The following is a 16,237-nucleotide window of genomic DNA, read 5'->3' as shown; positions in this document are numbered from 1 at the left end:
ATAAAAGAAGAAGAATAAAAACGAGTAGGAATAGTTAGGTCAGAGGAAGTGTAAAAAACCAGGCAGATTTTCTCTTCTTCAAAGAAAAGCCATTTGCTGTGTAGCACTGTACAATTAAAGAATAAAGATACACAAAGACGTTAAGTGTATAACAAACAACTGTGATCTCAAGGTGAAATGCATTATACACAGTACTCGAGTTGTAAAATAAATCAGGGGGGGTGGTGGATTTGATCATATGGGGACAGATAATTTGTGCTGATTACAAATAATATAATATATTACAAATAATAGCAGTGAACAAAACACCTGCAGAAATACTGCAGGAATGACATAGCAGCAGTTAAATGCAGCCTTCTGTAAGCTTTAAATATCCACTGGGCTTACATCAAATACATCAAAACACAACAATAAAAAACACTTTTCTGAACTTATCAATATGACTCTGTCCTTCACAGGATAAGTAAAATGGATCACTGCAAAAACTCACAATCTTAACAAGAATATTTGTCTTATTTCTAGTTAAAATGTCTCATTTTAGTAAAAAAAATCTCATACACTTAAAACAAGACTCATCACTGGAAAAAACAACAATTTTCACCTGTTTCAAGTAGATTTTCACTTGAAATAAGTAGAAAAATCTGCCAGTGGAACAAGATTTTTTTGCTTGTAATAAGAAGATAAATCTTGTCCCACTGGCAGATTTTTCTACTTATTTCAAGTGAAAATTGACTTGAAACAGGTGAAAATTGTCAAATAAATTATTTTTCTGGAGTTATTTTTCTGGTGATGACTCTAAATGTTGAAATAGCAGTAAAACCACATTCATTGATGAAATGACATAAGGGATTGAAAGGAGGGATGGCAGTTTTACAGGGGGATGATTTGGACCATTTTTATTTCAGGGGGGATGCCATCCCCCCTCATCCCCCCTCATCCCCCTCAACTCCAGTACTAATTATTCCCCACCTAAAGAACGTTAAGTATACAGGTAGGTCCTGATTCCAAAGAAAAGGAAAAACAAAAATAAGAAGAGCTCAGTTTTATAAATGTTCAAATGCATCCTGAGATATGAGTAATAAACACAGCAGGAGGCGTTTCTTTATCACTCAGAAACACGTTAGCATTTCACATGTCTTTTCAATGTATTTCTTGATGTTATGTGCTCCCAGGACTCAACCCCACCCTGCTTGTTTTTGTGCATCCCCAAAGTCAAAAAGCATTTTCTGTCGAAGCTAAAATACCATCCTTAATCCTCTGCTTTTTTCAGAATAGCTACACAATCTCTTAAATTTATGTTGGACTTAATGGTTTACTCTCTGCCACAGTCAGAATCTGCAATTATGGTGTGTTAATCGTTCCTTCTCAGAGCTTTCATGTGCAGTTCTGGAGTATATCTGAAGATAGCCGTGCTGTGCTAAAATTACTGTAGTTGTTATTTTTAAGTAACACTAATTCTGTGTTTTGTTCATATTGTTGCAGTCAAATTGTTTTCCTTTTATTCTCCCTCAGTCCAGGACACAGAGTTCACATGGCAGAGTTATCCTACTTTTTGTTTTACATGACATACAACATAACATATCCTCCAATGAGATTTCCACACTATTTTTCTTCTTAAAATGTTGAAAAAAATGTAAGTAGGCTCCTTTTTTGGGGGGGATTGCACAGGTGTTTCAAAGTCAAATGTTTAATCAGAGTATCAGGTATATTGACTTACCTCAACTTTTGAATCACCTAATGAAGATGTAGATTTTGTTGCTGTGTTAAGTAAAATTCAGCGTAAAATTTAATTTCTAACACTTACTGATATTACTTCTTAGGCAGAAGTTAATAAAAATAAATAAAAGAATAACTCATTCCAGATCTGGGGCTTTGTCTTACTTCATTTCAACACTAGGTGGAAACAAAGTGCCAACAAAAGAGCTGGTCGGGATAAAGAGAAAAGCAGTTCCTGTTTTCCTTTCTTTTAATCAGACAGCCGCAAAATAAAACAACATATTAGAATCAAAGCTTCATTTTCTCGCGTACTTTTAGATATAGTTGAAGTTTTAATCATGGCAACGGTTATGGGCTATGTAATTTAACCCTTTGTTAAAAGGCTTGAAGGTCAGCATTGGAAATCAATTTGTGATTTATTTTATTTTTAATCAAAGAAACGGTTGTGAAGATTAGTTTCTTCACACGGTGTGGAAGTAAACTAAATATGAACTAAATATCATATTCACTGTAATAATTTGCTAGTCAACGTCCAAACATAATTGTTCTCAAAGATATATTCATATCGTATTTAGACAGTTTTAAACAGAGCATAAACCCCAAAGTGGTTAAAACAAGAAGCCTATGTGAAAAATATATTTCCTGATCTTTTGTTTTTATTTATTTTTCCTCCTTAAACCTCAAGCCTACAAATAATTGTAAATGTATCTTTGCCTGAAGTTTTGTACCTTTTCTGTATACAGAACTGTCTCAGAAAATTAGAATATTGTGATAAAGTCCTTTATTTTCTGTAATGCAAAAATGTCATAAATTCTGGATTCATTACAAATCAACTGAAATATTGCAAGCCTTTTATTTTTTTAATATTGCTGATCATGGCTTACAATTTAAGAAAACTCAAATATCCTATCTCAAAAAATTAGAATATTCTGGGAATCTTAATCTTAAACTGTAAGCCATAATCAGCAATATTAAAATAATAAAAGGCTTTCAATATTTCAGTTGATTTGTAATGAATCCAGAATGTATGACATTTTTGTTTTTTTAATTCCATTACAGAAAAAAAAGGACTTTATCACAATATTCTAATTTTCTGAGACAGTCCTGTATATCTGTCAATAATAAAAAATAAAAAATAAAAAACAACCATGCAAAGCCCGTCTGGCCAATCACAGCTCGAGCCGCCTCCCAGGCTCCGCCCATCTGCTCTGACGTCACACGCCTCTGTTTTGATCCTGATCTGGTGCGAGACTGAAGGCTGATTTATGGTTCCGCGTTAGACCAACGCAGGGCGTCGTTGCGTACGGTGCGCGTCGCCGCGTACCCTTCGCCGCAGGGCTGCGTCGATTTAACACAGAACCATAAATCAGCCTTGAGTGTTGCGCCAGTGCGCCCTGTGTGTGTTTGTGTGTGATTGCCTGCCTGGGTGTGTGTCAGAGAGCAGTCAGAGTGCAGTCAGAGCCTCCTCTCCCCCTCAGCTCGTGTGAATGTTGGATGAATGTTGGATGATCATTGATCCCGCAGGTCCCGCAGGTTTCCGTCATGATCTCTCCGGGCTGCCCGTCCAGCTGAACGGGAGATCCGTGGATGTGATCCGTCCCTGGTGAAGACCTGCCTGCAGCGGGGATCCGTGGATACTGTGAAGCCCTGCCCTGGGGATCCGTGGAGGTTGCAGAGGCTGCAGAGGTTGCAGAGGTTGCAGAGGTTGCGGGTTCGGCTCCAGCAGCAGCCAGCCCGACAGCAGCGCCGGCCGCGCGTCTCCGGTAAGGCTGATGCATGCGCGGCGGGGGTGGGAGCCAAACTCCAGGTCCCAGCACCATCCCCACCACGATCACAGACACATCTCCATAAAACATGAATGAGGGGTTAGGTAGAGCCCAAACTGGCCAGGACAAAAGCTCGGCTGTCCTGGCTGTTCCAGAGTCAACATTCAACCTCTGCGTAACTTACGCTGCGTAATTTGGGAAAAAGTAATCATGTCAGTGAATATCAGAGGCTTTGTTGCCCCTGTTTGATTTAGAAGAGGGGGAAACAAGCAGGGAAGCCTTTAATTGTGTGTGAAAATAGGCCACACACTTGGAAACCTCTCCAGCCAGTGAATCCTGTCGTGCCAAAAAGTGATTGACTGCCAGAATCTGATTTCTGGTCTGGCTAAAATGTCAGATTTTCAGATTATGAAGCTCAAGAATGAGATCCAGTCATATTTAGGCAGAAACAACTTTTCATTAACTGCATTTGGCCTTCAATCAATTTCTGGCAGGTGAAAATGCCTATTTTGTGTTGTAATGGTCCTTTAAAAGAGTTCAAAGCAATCCTGTGAGCTCTAGTGTTTATATTATGAAGCTCAAAGGTGAGATCAAATCATATTTAGGTAGAAACAACCTTTCATTAACTGTATTTGGCCTTCAATCAATTTTTAGCAGGTAAAAAGACCAATTTTCAGGGTAGAAATTGATTCTGGCAGTGGCAGGCAATCACTTTTTGGCAGGACACCGGATTTGAAGAGACGTGTCGCCTCAAACCTGCTCCACACTAACTGAAACTCACCTATAAGGCTTGAAATGGCCACTTAAGGTACCTGACTGTTCTGATTTAGGCATCCTGAGAGAATAGTACACAGTTTTACCATTTACTTTTGTTCCCTAACAGTTTCTTTTCCCAGCATCCCACGCACTTTAACTAAATAAATGCATGTTATATTATCGTTAGTATAGTCTCGCCCACTCAGTATGACTCAGGTGTCCAAATATTGACTGTAATGTAATGTGGTGCAAGTAAGAATGGGAGAAATGTAAAGAGCTCACAGTTATTATAGGCTGTGGTCTGCAGGATGTGGAGGAAAAGCCATGATCTGGATTCTGGGAATATGTTTTAGTATACTGTACACAGCTGGCCTGGCTGCTCACCCAGGACCTGCTGTCATTTATGGAGAAAATTAAACCTGCTTTAGCGTCTAGACGAGTTTTTCTCTCAGACACCTAAGTATGAGTCTCTCCGGTTGCTCAAGATGACACGACATCATGACAGCTGAACTATAATAGTTTCCATGGCCCTGATCTCTCAACATCTAAACCTGCCATGGCACCGGGGTAGTCTAACAGCTTTTTGATCTGCCTTAAACCTAAATATTCATGTGAACCCTCAGCATTTTTCCCCCTCATTACAGTAATCCATTCAGAAATCTGAAACCTTTTTCTAAAGACTGGTTTGAAAGCACCATCAGCGGACTTTAGATGGAAATAAGATCGCTATTACATTTGATTATCGGTAGTGCATATGGGTAATCCTTCACAGATTTCCACCAGGGGGATTTTATCTTATTTTATTTTTTCCAAAAGCATTAGTGTGTTTAGCAGCAGGCAGAAAAAACATATTATTTCCATTAGACTCAATATGCTGGTGCTTAATATCAGATCAGTGTCACATAAACTGGTGCTCAGGATGGGACTTTCTTGTGCATAAACAGTTCAGTGCATGTGTAGAGATTGTCTGTTTTTATCATACGTTTAACCTAATTTTGATTTCTAATTAAACGGTACGGAGGTCAGGATAACAACCGCCACCTCCTGCAGAGTCAGTACTAATTAAAGCTGCAAGCAGCGATGAACAGGCCCCAGCGCCCCCATAAGCATATCAGACATGACACCACCCACGACTTCCTATGTCAAACCACTCAAAAGTTATGGCAGAAAATAGGAACTATGAAATATCGACCAATCAGAAGAAGGGGCGGGGCTAATTCAGGCCAATGAAGGTCAAGGACTCAATACAGGGTCCGCTGACACCACCCACGACTCTCTATGTCAAACCATTCAAAAGTTATGGCAGAGAAAAGTATTCTAGGGGGCGCTGTTGAGCCGTTAGGCCACGCCCATTAATGCAAACCATGAAATATCAAATTTATCGCCAGGCCTGGCTTGCGTGCCAAATTTGGCGACCTTTGGGGAACTATCAAATATGGACCAATCAGATGAAGGGGGGGGGGCGCGCTTTTTGGCGTCTAGCGTCGCCACGGTAACGCTTTTGAAAGAGAAAAGTAATGCGCATCGTCGCAGGATGGAGACCCACATTTTGATGTATAACACACCTGGTTGCACGTTACGGTTCGGGCCGTATTAACTGCTGAAGGAATGGCATAAATTGCGCCAAAATTACAGGATTAATTCAAAATAGCAGACTTCCTGTTGGGTTTCGGCCATGGCGCCAAGAGACTTTTCTTTAAGTTGCGACATGATACAGGTGTGTACCAATTTCCGTGCATGTACGTCAAACCGTATTGTGGGGCTTGAAGCACAAAGTTTTCTATTTATGCAAACCATTAAATATCACATTTTTCACCAGGCCTGGCTTGCGTGCAAAATTTGGTGACTTTTGGCGCACGTTTAGGGGGAAAAAAGGCCCTCCTTTCGTCAGAAGAAAGGATAAAGAAGAATAAAAAAATAATTCCTACAGATATAATAGGGCCTTCGCACTGTAAGTGCTCGGGCCCTAATAACTCCTGTTTCATAAGCTAATAACTTGGTTCTTGGTCATCAAAGATTGAACCAGCTGATGACTGAGAGGTTTCTTTATCAAAGGGGTGTCCATCATACATGCTAGCACAGAGGGGACCTAATGCTCCTTGGAATCTCATGAATGCCTTGAGATGTTTGTGTCAGCTCCAGTGAGATTGGTAGAAAGAAAGTGGCTCTTAAGGCCAAAATTCCTGCTAATTGGCAGCATGGCTGAGGACCGGCGGCTTTGTTTCTTTGATACAGGCGGGATCTGTGTGTCGGGGAGATACGCTGGGCCTCGCATCAATGAACTGTTTGTTTCCTCAGCTGTCAGTCCTGAGAGAATCAGTTGCTTCCAGACAGGTCACTTCCAGTTTCAGAAATCACCTTGTATGCACCGATGCACAAAGATGTAAAAAAAACAACAACGAGGAGAGTGGGCTTTAAAGGAGACCTATTATGGCATTTAATGTATATTTTACACAGGCCTTGAATGTCTTAAAAACAATCAAAAGATTGTTTATTCTACATAAATCAGAAATTCAGCCTCTGGGCCATGTCTTTATTTTTACCGCTTCTAGCTTCCTTTTTCTGTGAGGGATTCTGAGGGGGCGGGGCTATGATAATGAGGCTCTGCGCTGATTGGCTGCTTGAATGGCATGTAGCAGGGGAGGGAACAAAGCCTCTCCGGGCAGAAGAGCAGCGGCTGCGTAAACTATTAAAGCGTGTCCGATGCGATCGAACTTCAGTGACAAAATCAATTCCATTGCTTTATTTTTTTGTATTGGATTGTCCTAACTGGCCACGAGTTTAACAGTTTCAGTGTGGACAGAGAGAGTTTAACAGTTTCAGTGTGGACAGAGAGAGTTTAATGGTTTCAGTGTGGACAGAGAGAGTTTAATGGTTTCAGTGTGGACAGAGAGAGTTTAACGGTTTCAGTGTGGACAGAGAGAGTTCAACGGTTTCAGTGTGGACAGAGAGAGTTTAACGGTTTCAGTGTGGACAGAGAGAGTTTAACGGTTTCAGTGTGGACAGAGAGAGTTCAACGGTTTCAGTGTGGACAGAGAGAGTTTAATGGTTTCAGTGTGGACAGAGAGAGTTCAACGGTTTCAGTGTGGATAGAGAGAGTTTAACGGTTTCAGTGTGGACAGAGAGAGTTTAATGGTTTCAGTGTGGACAGAGAGAGTTTAACGGTTTCAGTGTGGACAGAGAGAGTTCAACGGTTTCAGTGTGGACAGAGAGAGTTTAATGGTTTCAGTGTGGACAGAGAGAGTTTAACGGTTTCAGTGTGGACAGAGAGAGTTCAACGGTTTCAGTGTGGACAGAGAGAGTTTAATGGTTTCAGTGTGGACAGAGAGAGTTCAACGGTTTCAGTGTGGACAGAGAGAGTTTAATGGTTTCAGTGTGGACAGAGAGAGTTCAACGGTTTCAGTGTGGACAGAGAGAGTTTAATGGTTTCAGTGTGGACAGAGAGAGTTTAACGGTTTCAGTGTGGACAGAGAGCGTCCGATGTCACGCAGCTCGACGCGATAGTTGGACGCTCTTATGCAGTTATGACACGGTGTAAACGGATCTTACAGCCTGAATTACGGTTCTGCGTTAAATCGACGCGTACCCTACGCCGTAGGCTCTGCGTTGGTGAAACGCGGAACCATAAATCAGCCTTTAGTTCCCTGAAGGGGGAACGGGTCACCTCGTCTTCACACTAATTCACACAGGAAGATTTAATTGAATTCTAAACAGGTACACCACAGTTCTTTACTCCGATTCCTCATCATTTCATTTCTTATGTTACAAGACAAATTAATCATGTTAACTGTAAAGAAATCACAACACTGAATGTTCACAAATGGCAACTTTATTGTTAAAAAAATAAAACATAAGTTGTATATAAATAACATGTATGCACTATTGCTGGCTCAAGGAAGGACCGTGCGTCTTCTGAAGGTGTCGTTGAACAGATTCAGGTGCTTGGAAGATCTGAAACCATAAACAGAAGGAAATGTATTACGGTACTAATAGAGCTCCGTAACACGGAGTAACACCGGAGCTGAGCTTAATACTTAGCCCATGCAAAGATCATACTTAACCTAATTTTCACTGTCCCCTCGCTGTGGAAACAGCCGCCGCTGCTGAACAATGGCGGACGCTCCGGCCGGCGGAGAGAGTTGTGGGCGTGGTTTCAGCAGCGGAGGAGACCTATGGAAATCTGCTCCTGTCGTTACGTAACGACGGGAGCAGATTCTTATTGGCTAGTAGATCCACATGACACTGGACGGCTCATCCGGGCGGCTGTACAGACACTGCAGAATTTGGTTGCTTTCCTCCTTCTCTGAGTTGTCAGGCTGAGGGGAGACCACTTTATATATGTTAAAGACAGAGAAAACCTGTTTTTCATAATAGGTCCAGTTTAAAATGAGCTTTTCATAAGCGCTTCAGTTATGGTAAGCGTTTTGGTGATGGCGTGTATAACTGGTTTTAACTGCACCGAATCAAAGTGAACAGCGGCATTGAACAGATTTCACTCTCGCTGGCGGTTTACTGAGTTCAGCCTTTGATATTGCGAGTGTCCCAGTTTCCCTTAGGTCAAACGGGGATTAATTGGCATTGAGCTCTGACTGTAAACATATTGTATGTGATACTGTAAAGAAGAAACGAGCCCTTTGGCCCGAGCAACAGGGATGAAACATGTCTGGTGGTGGATCTCTGCTGTGCTGGAACACGCCGCCGCTGGAGTCCCCGGGGGAGAGAGGAAAGTGAGGGCAAAGGCACGTTTCTCTTACTCATCCAGCCCTCTTCAGCGTGTCAAAACATCGGTGCAGTGTTCTCCAGCAGGAGATCAAGAGAAAAGGAACACGTGCACTAAAACAGGACTTGAGATTTGTCATGGCTTCCTGCTGATCAAGGCCTCTGAATATTTCATGTTGCAGACACTAAACGTCTGTTGCTCTGGCCCAGATTTGCTGCTAATTAGTGTCCAGTTTCATACGAGGGCATATGGCTGAGCATGGGAATGCTGGCACCACCTGTTCTCCCGCTCTTCCTCCCTGTCTCACACCATCCAGGGAAACTGCTTCTCTGTTGTCTGATTTCTATTTTTCTACTTAAGCTTTTTGCTTCACTGGCCTACTTTTTGTGTGTGTTTTTGTTCCTCGGTTTGGGCTTGAGAGTTGAGACTGTGGTACTATTATCTGCTGTATTGTGGACGTGCCATCAGCTTAAAGGTTGCTCTGCTTCCTTCCCATGTTCAGTCCAGTAAAGAGCATGGACTAGTGAGGATGTAACCAGTACTGGAGTTGTAAAATAAAATCAGGGGGGATGGTGGATTTTATCATATGGGGACAGATAATTTGTGCTGATTACAAATAATATAATATATTACAAATAATAGCAGTGACCAAAACACCTGCAGAAATACTGCAGGAATGACATAGCAGCAGTTAAATGCAGCCTTCTGTAAGCTTTAAATATCCACTGGGCTTACATCAAATACATCAAAACACAACAATAAAAAACACTTTTCTGAACTTATCAATATGACTCTGTCCTTCACATGATAAGTAACATGGATCACTGCAAAAACTCACAATCTTAACAAGAATATTTGTCTTATTTCTAGTTAAAACGTCTCATTTTAGTAAAATCTAATTACACTTAAAACAAGACTCATCACTGGAAAAAACAACAATTTTCACCGGTTTCAAGTAGATTTTCACTTAAAATAAGTAGAAAAATCTGCCAGTGGAACAGGATTTTTTTTGCTTGTAATGAGAAGATAAATCTTGTTCCACTGGCAGATTTTTCTACTTATTTCAAGTGAAAATGTACTTGAAACAGGTGAAAATTGTCAAATAAGTAATTTTTCTGGTGATGACTCTAAATGTTGAAATAGCAGTAAAACCACATTCATTGATGAAATGACATAAAGGATGGAAAGGAGGGATGGCAGTTTTACAGGGGGGATGATTTGGACCGTTTTTATTTCAGGGGGGATCCCATCCCCCCTCATCCCTCCTCATCCCTCCTCATCCCCCCTCACCCCCCTCACCTCCAGTACTGGAGTTAGGGATACAGAGCCGAGGCGTCCCGATGCTCCGAGCTCTCAGTCAGAGGTTCCTCCTCCATCGGCCGGCCGATTGAATGAAGTATCTGATAGTGGTTTGATACTGACGAACAGAGGAGGGCTTGTATCCTCCCAGGATCCCCGGCCACTTCCTGCCGCTGTGCTCTGGGAACAGGCCAGGGTGACACAGACCACCCATCTCCCCTCAATCCTCCCACTGTTGCCTCTGTGGAAAGTGATCACTCTCACACCCTCATTCCCATCGCTCTGCGCGCATTTCTGGTGACAGGAAAAGCGTCCTTGGCATTTAAAAGGATTCTTCTATGTGTGGCTTTGTGTAGGCGCAGCTGCGTGAGCCTGCTCGGTATGATGAGATGCCGGGAAGAGTGCGTTGCTCCCCCCAAAGTACTCCACTGCTTGTAAAATGTGAAGCTCTCCATCCTTCCAGAAGCACACACATCTTATAATCTTAATGAAACCAGAGAAATTCCTGAAGAAAGATGTATACAAAGATGTGGTACTCAACATGAATTCTCACTTTCTTACATCTTTTTGTTACTCTACTCCTTATAACTGTAGTAACTGATGAAGCAAAAATGCCACACAGCAGCTTGTTAGATTGTTTTATTTAGTAAGATTCACTCATTTGTCCATTATTTTCTGTAATGCAATGAAAAAAACAAAAATGTCATACATTCTGGATTCATTACAAATCAACTGAAATATTGCAAGCCTTTTATTATATTAATATTGCTGATTATGGTTTACAGTTTAAGATTAAGATTCCCAGAATATTCTAATTTTTTGAGATAGGATATTTGAGTTTTCTTAAGCTGTAAGCCATGATCAGCAATATTAAAACATTAAAAGGCTTGCAATATTTCAGTTGATTTGTAATGAATCCAGAATGTATGACATTTTTGTTTTTGCAATTGCATTACAGAAAATCACAGTCCTGTATGTAACTTGTGTTTTCACTGCTCAAACTAATGACATTGGTAACTTAATCCATCATAAATGAGCACCTGAAGTGATGAACCTGGTGTACAGTATGCTGTAGTGATGGTGAGGTGTTGCTCCTGCACGCTGATGGGCTGGAGGGGAAAGTGCCTGGACCTACGAACATGCGCTGTGGACTCACATTCTTTGCCTCCACATTAAGTGTTATGAATTTGGGTTTTTGGAATAAAAAGTAATAAAATAAACAACTAAAGCAGCAGCGGGTTATGGCTCAGTGATTACTTTGCCAAGCCTCGTGATTTGTCACCATCAGATTTACCTTTTTTCTTTTTACTTTTAACACATTTGGCATTTGTATTGTGTCAAGATACAGCATGTTTACCTTCTACTAACTATATTTGTTAGGTGCCAATGCATATAATGGCTCTTAAAGCCAAGCTTGTGTCAAAATAGTTGCTGAGGAGACGGTTTAGTGAGCTGGGAAGTTGATGGTGTAGGCTGGATGTCCTGATGTGTGTGTGTGTGTGTGTGTGCGTGCGTGCGTGCGTGCGTGCGTGCGTGTGTGATGGAATCAAGCACTGTACAGGTTTAATTAACAAAAGAAAAGAAAAGAAAAGAAAAGAAAAGAAACCTGTGTAGCTCTAGAGACTTTTGTATCAGTTGTGTTTTTGTGAAGGAAGGAAGGAAGGAAGGAAGGAAGGAAGGAAGGAAGGAAGGAAGGAAGGAAGGAAGGAAGGAAGGAAGGAAGGAAGGAAGGAAGGAAGGAAGGAAGGAAGGAAGGAAATGAGCCAGAAAGAAAGAAAGAAAGAAAGAAAGAAAGAAAGAAAGAAAGAAAGAAAGAAAGAAAGAAAGAAAGAAAGAAAGAAAGAAAGAAAGAAAGAAAGAAAGAAAGAAAGAAAGAAAGAAAGAAAGAAAGAAAGAAAGATAAATTCCCGTTGATACGTGTTTGTGTAACAAACATGGAGGATCTGAGTCATTCCAGTTTTGCAGTACAGGTGTAACTCATTTAATTGGTTTTTATTAATTCAATTTAATTGGTGTAGTTTAGTATTTAGTATCTTTTAGAGCAGTGATTTGGCTCCAAAGACTGAATGTGGAGATAGATTTATAGTTACAAAGATGAAGTTGAATTGGTATTTTTTTCTATCGTCATTTTTATCGTTATCGGGATAAATGCCAGAAATTACTGTGATAAATGTTTTAGTCCATACCGCCCATCCCTGTATCAGTGTGAGTCTTACTGCAACGGTGTAGTGTAACTACTAGACTCTGACAGTGCCATAATCCTGCAGCATTTCTGCTGTATTTATGGGATTCTGCTGCTGCTTTTCTCTGAAGTAACATTTGTGATCTGTGACGTAAGGTCGGCCTGGGTCAGTAAGCTGCCGCTGTAATCCTTCCCCATAAAAGTTGCAGGAAGTTGCTGGTTCTGTTCTCTCCGGGCCGTGACCTTTGGTATCCGACCTGTGTGAGTCTGTCATGCTTGACTTTCTCCAAAGAGGCCGTTTAGTTTTACCCCCATGCAGCGCTGTGCTCTTCACCGGCGGTGTGGCGACTGCGTCTCGTCGGCAGCTCACCGCCCCACCAGCTCACATTTGAATATTGAAATCAGGGCCCTGGGAACAAAGGGGTGGTTTAAAGGAGATGGAGGAAATTATTTCAATGTCGGGGGGCCTCGCCCTCCCATCTATTATGGAAATGTCATGGCAGGTAGCAGTTATGTTTTGATGATGAAGCGTGACATGGACACATTTTAATAAAACATTTCTTACATGTCTGCCGTTCTATTTGTCTTATCATCAAGGAAGCAGCGCCCCAGCGCCGTGTTCTTTGTGTATTGTTTTCAATTTGAATCCAGACAAAGCAGCTATAGTTACAGAAGAAGAGTCGTGCATACCTGTCCTCTTCTTTTGTGTTTTTTATCAGCCTTAAGTAATGTCATTGTCAGTGAAGACAATCCTGATTATTTCTGAAGACAGAGGTGTCCTCAATCACAGAGGAATGCTGCTATCAGCTGACGGCCTGGATTACGGAGCGCATGCTTTTAATTCTGTGTTGACGATAAACAGCCTGCTGTCCAGCGGTTTGAGCACAGTTTGACTCCAGATACGATTCTGGTTCTCGTTTCTGTGAAATGTGGCTGTTCAATATTGACTACGTTTACATGCAGTCAAAATTTGGGTTATTGCTAATATTCCGGTTACTGAAACATTGGGAATATTCCGTTTACATGGTAATTAATCATTAGGATATCTGGATCAAACCAGCGACGCACGGAGAACATCATGACGCAATTCCCGTCATTTCTGCTTCTTCTTCCTGTATCCAAATTCAAAACAAATGCTGCTTCACGCAACTTTTCTCTCACCTTCTTGTAAATCTTCTATCCCGGTACTTTCTACCGTCTACAAATGCAGAAATGTTCATATCCTTCATTACATTTATGAAGTGATTAGTCTCCTCCTGGTCTTGTGTTTCTCCGTGTTTATAAGAACTTCCTGGACTCAAAAGACAGCAGTGCGTCCGAAATGCCAGACTAAAAAGTATATACTAAAAATACTTAAATTCGAGTAAAAATTTGAGTAAATATCAGTAGTGTGCATTAATTTGGGTGTAATATTAAGAGCGTCACTTCCTGCCGTAGGGAGGGGGGGGGGGGGGGGGGTTGTTACCATGGTAACCTGTAACAGCAGCGGTAGCAGCTCCGCTCTTTCCTGTTTATTCTGGGCCAAACAAGATGATATTATATAATATTATTATATACGAATATTATAATATTAATATTATATAGCCTAATAATATTATTATACTTAATATTATACTTATGAAATTTGACATATACGTATCACTTAGCAACCAAACGCCGCTTCATTGCATTGTGGGAAGTTTCTGCTCAGCTAGTGTCCATCAATCCATACTAATACATTTCTCCAGAATGAGTATGGATAATACATACTATTGAGTACGTACTAATGTTTCAGACGCACTAAAAAATCTTGCACACTCATTTTGCTACTCATTAGGGTGGAAGTGTGGAATTTCGGACGCAGCGATGGATTCCTTGTGAACAGAGCATGTGCAGAAAAAAAATTCCTGTTCCGTTTGATGGGGATATTCCGTTTGGTGTTTACATGACCCAATATTCAGGTTTTAAAAGGAGTAACCCAGGGCTCATATTGGGGTTTTTAAAAACCCCAATATGAGCAAATTCTGGTTATTCAAAGGGGTTATTGGTGTTTACATGGCCGTGAAAATTCAGGTTATTGCCAATATTCAGGTTTTAAAAGGGTTATTGATGCATGTAAACGCAGTCCCTGTCCCTCCTGATCCTGACAGGCAGCAGATGGAACATTTCTGGGGTGGGGGGATGTGTGGCGTGAGGGGGGAGCAACAACCTGGAGGGACGGTGTTTCTACCTGCTCCCCACACATTCCTGCCCGGGGTTGTGTGAGCGGGAGAGGAGTTGAGACTCGCCTGGTTTCTGCTCTCTGCATTCCTGAGCGCTGACTGTGCTGGTGACGCCGCTGCTGCAACACAGCTCCAACGCTCCAGTGCACACCTGGTTCACCTCCTCGTCATCTTCTGCTGTATTGTAATGCCTGTGGTTGTAGTGTTTGTCATGTCTAAGCATTTGCACAGATTAAGGGCATAACGACAAGTAATCCGGTCAATATCAGGGTTTAAAATGAGGCAAACACAACGTCAGAGGAACAACACACGTCATGCTACGCTGCTTCAGTGTTGCAAACATTAGCATGAGATTTAGAAGGAACTTTACAGGTAAGTAAAACTAATTACGTTGCAGTCACTGATCCAGAGGAATTTAGAGTGTAACCACCTTATTAAATGCACTTGCTTAGTTACTAAAGTGCACCAACTGTGCAGGTGTATGTTAACATAATGCTAAGGAGGAAATATATCAGCATTTATGTTGGAGAAGCAATTTTGGCAGCTGTTCAGTCTCAGCAGGGTCATAAGATGTTTCATTTTACAGAGAAGACTACTTGTGATTGGAAAAGCAAACTTTATTTATGAAGCGTTTCAAAACAAACACAGTTGAAACAAAATGCTGCAGTTGTCTGGATATTAAAGAGACTATAAGAACATAAAGGAGAAAAGAGATGCAGTGAGGGCGTGGTCCTGATTGACCGGAGAGAAAGGTCTGAAAAGGTTTGTGTCCAGGATGAGAGATGGGGAGGGATAGTTTCTTCATGAACAAATGAAGAAACTATCTCCCTGAGGTGGAAATACAAAGCTTAAAAAAGGGTTTTAAGATTATTTTAAAAAGTGGACAGTGAAGGGGCCTCTTGAACGTGGAAGGGCAGGTTCTTCCTCAGCTGGGAAGCAGCAGCAGAGAAGCTTCCTCCCAGGATTGATTAAGGGTGAAGGAGCTTAGAGAGGTAAGGTGGGGCAAGATCATACATTTAAAAACAAACCAGAATTTTAAAATGAACCGTATAACTGGCAGGCGGCCGGTGGAGTGATGGCAGGACAGGCTGGATGTGGGTCGTTTATTCATACCAGTTAAAGAAAGCCATGCAGCGGCGCTCTGAAACAGATGCACGCATGAGAGCAAGGACTGACTCACTCCAACATTAAATCATAAAGTAAACATTTAAGAAAGTTACCAGTCTGCCCAGGAATGGACATTGCAGCAGATCAGACCTGGCACAGCTCAGAAAAACACCCAAGGGCTTCGTTTCACACTTTACAGGCCTCAGTTAGCATGTTCAACATGAAAGTTCATCAGAGTAAAAGTAAGAAAGCAGTCTGTTTGGTTTGGTTTTGCATCCAGATGCATTTTTGTATGAGTATAAGATAACATGAGGTGAGCCTTTAATCCTCCCCCAGCGGGAACTCACATCATTTCAGCAGCATAAAAAACAAGAATAGCAGGAAAATAAGAAACGGTAAGCCAAATATATAAATGAATAGTATATATCAAAACTATATCAAATCAAACTTTATTTGTTACCTCTTTTCATACAAAATAAAATATGCAACG

General features: G+C 41.4%; 1 protein-coding gene across 5 annotated transcripts in view; it reads left to right on the top strand.

Annotated features, from left to right (window-relative positions):
* Positions 1-3,149: 3,149 nt before the first annotated feature.
* Positions 3,150-16,237, top strand: part of src (v-src avian sarcoma (Schmidt-Ruppin A-2) viral oncogene homolog) — a 52,382-nt gene continuing 39,294 nt past the window's right edge. For all 5 annotated transcript variants that reach the window (XM_061735183.1, XM_061735181.1, XM_061735182.1 and 2 more), the window contains exon 1: positions 3,150-3,479. The gene's annotated coding sequence lies outside the window, so the exon portion shown is untranslated. The remainder of the gene's footprint in view (positions 3,480-16,237) is intronic.

Source organism: Cololabis saira, chromosome 12 (genome assembly GCF_033807715.1).
Source record: "Cololabis saira isolate AMF1-May2022 chromosome 12, fColSai1.1, whole genome shotgun sequence".
Classification (NCBI taxonomy): Eukaryota; Metazoa; Chordata; class Actinopteri; order Beloniformes; family Belonidae; genus Cololabis; species Cololabis saira.
This window is presented reverse-complemented; position numbering and strand designations above follow the sequence as displayed.